The sequence below is a fragment of the Haliotis rufescens genome, unplaced genomic scaffold, assembly GCF_023055435.1.
Source record: "Haliotis rufescens isolate VD_foot unplaced genomic scaffold, xgHalRufe1.0.p SCAF_46, whole genome shotgun sequence".
Taxonomy (NCBI): Eukaryota; Metazoa; Mollusca; class Gastropoda; order Lepetellida; family Haliotidae; genus Haliotis; species Haliotis rufescens.
Window position 1 is genome coordinate 1,048,696 of NW_025964179.1, and position 9,014 is coordinate 1,057,709.

Consider the following 9,014-nt stretch of genomic DNA (forward strand, 5'->3'; position numbering starts at 1 on the left):
TTCCACTGATTTACCTACCTGCTTCAGGTTAAATCAATTTCATACTTTAGAAATATGCAAAGATTCAGTATGACAGGAGGGATGACTTCAAATATCCAATAGTCAACTTTCCCTTTTCGTCGAGCAACTATTCCAGCAGCTCCAGCTATCGATATTTGAGGTACAAACGAGAAAGCTATTTCTACAAAGATTTCAAAGATCGTAATGCGACTCTTGTTTTAAAGTCAGGGTAACAACATTCTAGGACTGTTAGTTAAACTTTCAAAACAGTTTATGATGGACATGTTTGTTTTTGTTTGTTTGTTTGTTTTTTGTTGTTGTTTTTTTTGGGGGAGGGGTGTTGTTGTTTTGTTTTTTGTTTGGTTTTTTTGGGGTTTTTTTTTGGGGGGGGGGGGGTTGGGGGGGTGTTTGTGTGTCAACAATTGATATGCCTTCGCATAAGCTTGTGACCGGTGCCAACGTTTGGACAAATTTGCTCATCTTTTCGCGAACTCCTGATCCCATCACTATAAAGATTCATAAAGACATATTTTACATATGATATAATCCAGAATCAAACATTGGAATCTGCTTTCAAAAGAGATTTCGTATAATAATGGGAAGGGTTTTGTCGCTTTTACTTACATCTGAACGATTCCTTGAAAGACCGCTGTTGCCTCCCTGCTTCTCAATCTTCTTTGAGTCATTGATTGATAAACGACAGGTTAAAGTTTCAAAATTGTATTCATAAGTCAAACAAAGATAATTTTTCATACATTTTAGCTGGCACAACTTGATACCAAGGTTCCTGATATTCTTTGGTCCACACTGTGTCATGGTGGTCGTGGAAAGCACAACCGTGAGAATAACTGATAATTCCAGGATGAGTCTCACACAGTCCCTTAAATATCTTGGTATCATCTTTCAGGTTTCAAAGAAGATCACTTGCTGGGTAGGCTGTTGTTGAGAGACTACCACGGGGTTGAAGGTTCACGTTCAGGTAGACGGTGAAGACAAGACTATGGATGCCAGTGTGTAGAGACTACCACCAGGTAGACGGTAAATACAAGACTATGGAGGCCAATGTGTGGAGACGAAAAGGTAGACGGTGAAGACAAGACTATGGAGGCCAATGTGTGGAGACGAAAAGGTAGACAGTGAACACAAGACTATGGATGCCAATGTGTGGAGACGAAAAGGTAGACGGTGAACACAAGACTATGGATGCCAATGTGTGGAGACGAAAAGGTAGACGGTGAACACAAGACTATGGATGCCAATGTGTGGAGACGAAAAGGTAGACGGTGAACACAAGACTATGGATGCCAATGTGTGGAGACGAAAAGGTAGACGGTGAACACAAGACTATGGATGCCAATGTGTGGAGACGAAAAGGTAGACGGTGAACACAAGACTATGGATGCCAATGTGTGGAGACGAAAAGGTAGACGGTGAACACAAGACTATGGATGCCAATGTGTGGAGACGAAAAGGTAGACGGTGAACACAAGACTATGGATGCCAATGTGTGGAGACGAAAAGGTAGACGGTGAACACAAGACTATGGATGCCAATGTGTGGAGACGAAAAGGTAGACGGTGAACACAAGACTAGACGGTGAACACAAGACTATGAATGCCAATGTGTGGAGACTACCACCAGATAGACGGTGAAGACAAGACTACGGACACCAATGCCTTGAGACGACACGGTCAAGGTCGACCACAGAAGGTTAGAGGCGATGTCCTAAAATCACTTCCACCACGTCGATATACCAACTGAGACTAGCGTCAACAGATTATCACAAGGTGCACAACTAACAAAGCGACTACTGTCTTCAGTCATCGGTGAGTTCCTGACAAAATTAATGTTGTTTCTGACGTCCAAATGCCAAGAAACATCACGTGGCATTACACGCGATTGATTCGCTCACAAGATCATAAATCATTCAACCATTTCTGACAATAGAAATACGAACAATATTGGTATCGATGTTTTGATATTGCCATCATTGTACCTCTTTACTGCGTATTTGCAATAATATACATGAGGTGAGGTGAAATTGGGTTTAACGTCGCGTCCAAGATAATTGCACTTATATAGCGACGTGCATGCTCTCCGGGCGGACGCCCTACCACAAGACCACGGAGGCGGTCTAATATACATGAAACCTGTGTTGGTTAGGATGTCCCAAGTGTTGCCCCCTCCCTTGAAATCCACCGATGCCAGTAGTGGTTGTCTCTCGGGCTTATTAACCGCCTCCGTGGTCTAATGGTAGAGCGTCCGCCCGGAGAGCCGAAAGTCCGGGGTTCGATCCCCAGCCGCGTCATACCAAAAGACGTTAAGAGATGGTACTTGTTGTTACCCCGTCTGGCGCTCGGCTTTAAGGGGCTAAAACAAGGACTGGTCAGCTCGGAGTCAATATACTGTGTCTGAGTGGGGTATACATGTTAAACTGCGTCCTGGTATCTCAGTGTGCTAGCACTATAAATCGGCATCACTCCGGACTAGTACAAGCAGCCACACACACATACACGTGCATGCACGTCGCTATATACTAGTAAGTGCGATAATCTTGGACGCGACGTTAAACCCCATTTCACCTTACCTCACCTTTCGGGCTTACTTAAAGCTTGTGTTTACTTGTAAGACGCGACAACCTGGATTGGCTTTCAGACTCGCTGACTTGGTTCATCCATGTCATCGTATACCAGTTCCGTAGATCGATGATCATGATGTCAATCACTGGGTTGTCTGGTCCGGAGTCGATTATTTACAGACCGCCGTCATATAGCTGGAATATTTCCGAGTGCGACGTTTAACAACAAACAAGCAAAGACTAATGCCAGAGATCTATTTTTCAGCCTGACGTCATCCTGAAACGGACAATTCCATTATTTGGTCAAAGTGGCTCAGAATCTAGTTTTGCCATCTCATAAACTGAATTTCCAATCGGGACCTCGGCACCTTAGACCACTCAGTTACCCAAACGGCTCAGTCACACATTCAGGATTTTCACTGCCGTCCTTGATGGGACCATTCCCGATTAAAATTTGTCAAAAGTCTTATCAAGATCCTGTGATTCGTGGCGGTAAATTCATAAAAAATCAGATATTGTTCAGGAAGCGGCCCGATTCAGCCGTTTCCAGCCGAATTAGTCTCAATTCTCTCGTTCTCAATTCGAATCTGATCCGATTTGTATCTTCCGCATGGTAAAAAACGACCGAATCTGTCCCGACAGCGTACCGATTCACCCGAATGCGACCTGACAGAGATCAGACAGTGACTGGATAGTGAACCGACAAAGACGGTTCGCATTCGGCAAGATCTGGAAGCAATCTGGACTCCATCGACAAGAAACGGCAATGAGCAAATCATGCCCGTTCATCATGACAGCGTCCCGATCCACAGGACACCGTCCAGACAACACAGGACATTGTTACGATTTTGATCCGATACAGAAGAATCTATCACGACAAAATCGGCTGAGTTTCCCGAATGTTACGGGACGCACGATACTGTCATGAGTGCTTGGCCGACCTCTCTGGACCTTTCCCGATCCGTTGGACTCTGTTACGAAAGTATACGACTGCGTTCAGACAATGATAGGACATTCCAGATCATTGAGGATAGTAATCAGACTTTTTCACTTTTTGTGTCGTAGCGCTGTCTGATCTCAAACGGGAGCCATAATCGGCACTGTGAACCTGGCCTTAGATAAAAGAGCTACCGCCCTTTAAACCACTAAGTTACCCGCACCTTCGACCACAAAGCTACGCGAACCTTAGATCACAAACGACCCGGACCTTAGACCACTGAGCTACCACACCTTAGACCACTGAGCTACCACACCTTAGGCCACTGAGCTACCACACCTTAGACCACTGAGCTACCACACCTTAGACCACTGAGCTACCATACCTTAGACCACTGAGCTACCACACCTTAGACCACTGAGCTACCACACCTTAGACCACTGAGCTACCACACCTTAGACCACTGAGCTACCCGCACCTTAGTCAACTGATAGAACTGCTCCTTAAGGCCACTGGGCTACCTGCGCCTTAGACATAGAGTTGCCGGTACCTTACACCACTGAGCTAACTACATATTAGACCACTGAGCTAACTACATATTAGACCACTGAGCTACCAGCACTTGAGACCACTCAGTTCTGCAGCTTTGTCCACTTAGCTACCCGCACCTCAGACCACCTGGCTATCCGTTGCCAATTAATCATGAGACCTGTAACCATTGTTTTCATTACACCATGAGCATGTGTTAACGAACAACTATCAAATAGTGATGATACCAGGTTTTCCCGAAAAGGTGAGCTTATCCTGCCCCACCGGTGGCACCCGTCACAAACACATGCACAGGCAAGTCATTGTTCACCGGGACCAAACAAACGAACAAAAGAAATTTTACCACTTATCGAGTGTGGACCAGACAATCCAGTGATTGATATCATGAGCATTGATCCACGCAATTGGGATACGATGACATGCATCAACCAAGTCAGCGAGCCTGACCACCCGATAACGTTAGTCGCCTCCTACGACAAGCATACTCGCCTTTTACAGCAAGAATGGGTTGCTGAGGACCTATTCTACCCCGGAAATTCACGGGTCCCATGCGTGGTGAGAAACAACACATTCTTTTCTGTTTTTGCGAGAAACAACACATTTTTTTAATTTCCATTCAAGCTGAAAAAAAAAAATACCTCATGCCATCGGATCCCATTCAAACAGAAAAGACATGAGCGAGGTCTCGATCAACATCAAAGTCAAACAAATTGCTTCTTTGTTGTTTGACGCCACAGTCAAAATTGTTCAAGTTGTATGAAGGAGACCTTCATTAAATGACAAGACAAACCAGTTATGGATAAAATGAAGAACTGCCCATTCAGTATGGTAACACGCAAAAAAGAAATGTTTTTATCCTGGTCAAGCCTGTATAAGCTTAGCTCACCACTCTGTTAAATACTATGCTAACGGTAAATACAGTGTTAATATCGATGTAGATCCCACAATTCCATGCTCTTAGACTGGATGGAAAGTGAGTATTAATCACATCATGCAGAGTTATTATGAGGAACAAGTTCTGAAACATAGTAACACAACTAGTATGTGATGTTTACTAAGGTCTCCAGCGTGGCTTTGTGACCTTTCATACTTCTTTTACATATGATATATTTCCGCTGTTGATTTCTTATCAAGCTTATCGTGATCAAATAAATTCATATATCATTATGCTTTTCATCCATAAACCATTTTGTTCAACCACTGAAAGCTTTACTGAGGCCAAGAATGTTGGAACCCAGATCAATCAACGTTTGAGCAGGAATTGTATGCGTACCTCATGGTTTATTCTGGATGCAGTGGTTTGTTGTACAATAAACAACTCCTTTATGTCGTCTGTTTCTAAAATGAGATATCAACATAATGTACAGCCTCTTTAAGGATGTTGATAAACTGTAAAAGCTTTAAAATATTTACCCAAATTATAATAATGATGACTCCCTGAATAGAATCCGACCTCGGAAATGTCGGACAAATCAATTTTACGAACTAGGGGGTCAGTATGGTATTTCTCGCATATTCTCACAACCCTCACGTCGATTTTCTCTACCTTTTCTCGCAACACCGATTGTTATGGATGCGATCGTTCAGCCATTGCGTTTATCTGCGTAGCCCAGCTACATCTATGAGGAGACCCGTGAAGATTCCGGGGTAGAATAGGTCTTCAGCAACCCATGCTTGCCGTAAAAGGTGACTATGCTTGTCGTAAGAGGCGACTAACGGGATCGTGTGGTCAGGCTCGCTGACTTGGTTGATGCATGTCATTGATCCCAATTGCGTGGATCGATGCTCATGATATTAATCACTGGATTGTCTGGTCCAGACTCGATTATTTACAGACCGCCGTCATATAGCTGGAATATTGCTGAGTGCGGCATTAAACAACACACAAACAAACAAACAAACAAACAAACAAACCACATTACGCCACGCCACGCCTCACAACAAAACACCCACACACAAAACAACACAACAACAAATATCGTCTTGGTAAATGTATAAAGGCTGAATTCCATATTCTACATACCACACTTTTGACTGTTTGGATGCTCATGTTCACTGGAAATATTTGGAATAGTTATATTCCGTATTTTGAATTAACCCAGTCCCCCGTGTGTTTTTTGTAATCAGTGCACCGCACATAGCCACATGTGAAACGTTTGGTAGCAAAGTCAAAGCAAAATCGGAGTAGTGTGTCGAATTTGCATCAAGGCTGTAGTATTTTTCAACCGTTTAATGGAATTCAATGTACAGCCGTAGCTCTGGTCACTCATATCTTTTGTGTCCCATGGCTCAAATCTATTTGCGTCTGTCAGTCTGTACCGTGTTCCACTGACCTCGGTAATCTGTTGGATGAAGGCACAGCTCTCTACAGTCACATAGTTAACACCGAAGGCTATGAGGGGTATTTAGGTCATAATCATTTCCCAGCAGCCACTGCCTCAAGCGATATTGTCTACATAACAGATACGTTTTATGGCTCCGTCACAGGTGCTCCAAATATTGAAGCAGGGAAAACAAATTTTATAGAATCATTTCAACAAGCAATATTGATATCCCCGTCACTTTTGGTAACTTTTAATGATGTCTCCATTGCAATTTTTACGGATTTCGATTCGTATGCATTATTTTACTCTCAAAAGCGGAATGGTTTGGGTCAGATTGATCCGAATGGACAAGCGGTTTTACTTCTGTTTAGTAGTATGGATGAATTGTTATGTTACATCTTAACAGTATATCAGGCGACTATGCTTGTCGTAAGAGGCGACAAACGGGATCGGATGGTCAGGCTTTCGTTGATGCATGGCATCGATCCCAATTGCGTGGATCGATGCTCATGATATTAGGCACTGGATTGTCTAGTCCAGACTCGATTATTTACAGAACGCCGTCATATAGCTGGGATATTGCTGAGTGCGGCGTTAAACGACAAACCAATCAATCAATCTCGAAAGTTCCCAGCCATGATTAAGATTATGCAATCTTACAAAAAGATTGCTTTTCTGTAACAACTTAAATGGATCGAATGGTTGATGAGTTTTTTTAACTAAATCATCGCTGACTTCTTTAACAGTTTTTTGTCCGCTGTACGGAACACCTAGACCATGGTTTGCTCCTTTAATGCGCCAATCTTTACTCGTAGAAACATTAAATTCCTGACAAATACGTTCATAGGCGAACCTATTGTACGGATTATTTGATGCATTCCATGCTCGATCCTGCGGTAATGGAGCACTAATTTCTTTAAGTATACGTCTAATCTGATAGTACACGTGAAATGTTATAACAGACTTATTCAGTTCAAATCCTGGAGCATAAAGAGATACGCCACATCCCGTTGTGGCACACTATATGGCAAAGTTTAACTGATTCTGCCAAAATTGCATCGGATTGTGAAACCAGTCGTGCACCATTTTATCGCTAGTTGCCGTGACCCTGTACTTTTCAAAGATATCAGGGAATTTAACGAAAAAAATCAAAACCAGAGGCAGTTACTATAATCGACTGATTAGTAATGTATCTCGATTTCATATTTAAGTTATGATATAGTATCATTGTATATTTAATATGTATGTCACACTCCCGGGAATAACAAATGGTCAGTCTATTCAACTGCTTCATACTATCGATAACTCAGCTGGTCAACTTGAAGTCGCTCTATGTGATGTAACGTATTACCCGCGGTGGACCAAAATAAGTGCTGCAAGATATAATAATGAGACAGTAATAAATATTAAAAAACACATTATACCTGATGAGTATTACAGCGTATGCTCACTCAATGATGAAATTTTTAAGCCTAATGGAATTAGTCTCACACAAAATGAGTCGAATGGGATGCTGATTTTAAACGCTGGAGAAAAGGATGCAAAGTTTTACGAGACCTTAGTAATTACACTTGGATATGCAGATGGAGATATAACAGTACTCAAGACATCAGCACAGGGAGATACATTACCCGATTTAGTTCCCTATAAAGAGTTGTGCATCCGTCTTGATCAGATCAGTACGACAGAAAATATTCAACTAGAAAGTCCTTCAACTCTGCTCAGATTTGTTCCAGCTAAAGATGAAAAATATAATAGCGGTAGAACGGACTCTTTCTCAACATTACAATATAAAAAATTAAAGCGGGGTATTATTTCAGACCTCAAAATGTCTGTATTAGATGTAAAACACCAACCTGTACATATAGGATACTTAAGTGTAACACTCCATATTATAAATAATGGTTGATTCATCAGGCCCTGGAACGCTCAGACAATGTAATACAATTGCCACTATTTAACTAAGATAATAAATAGTGGCATCGTACTCGCGGCTTATATCCCATCAAAACGAAAAAGTGTGTTAGTCTCTCCCCTGCCAGAAGACCCAGGTCATATGTTATTTAGTCGTCCGGCTGTAAAAAATGTTAGTTTAAATTTGGTTACTGAATTCAATGATATTAAAGTTAACTTGAGTGCAATACCTAATATTTCTACGCTTATTATTGAAGTCTTGTTCGGAGATGCACCGGAAGATGCCTTCGAAATATTACCAGGTCTATCGATTCAATGGCTCAAGAAACAACAACGTCAACGTTGCAGTATTATTCATATTGGAGCATCACCCGTTGCAACCCTCGAGGGGGTTCAAATTATTAAAAGTGACAGCATTTCTCTTACTAAGATATTCTTGCCGTATAATATTCATTTGATAAGGTTGATGTATACTCTCAAAACATTTAAGCAAGATCAATTAAAGACTATTATATGACGGTAATATACACTATGGGTTTATATCCGGCGCTCGATGAAGCATTTGAAAAGATGGATACTGTTGATGGATTTCGATTACATCAAATAAGCGACATAAAACATCGAATAGAGAAGGAGAGGGAGTTGAGACTTGGATTGTATAAAAAGTATCGCAGAGCCGTGAATGGTCTGGACGGAGTTGACACCGCGCTTG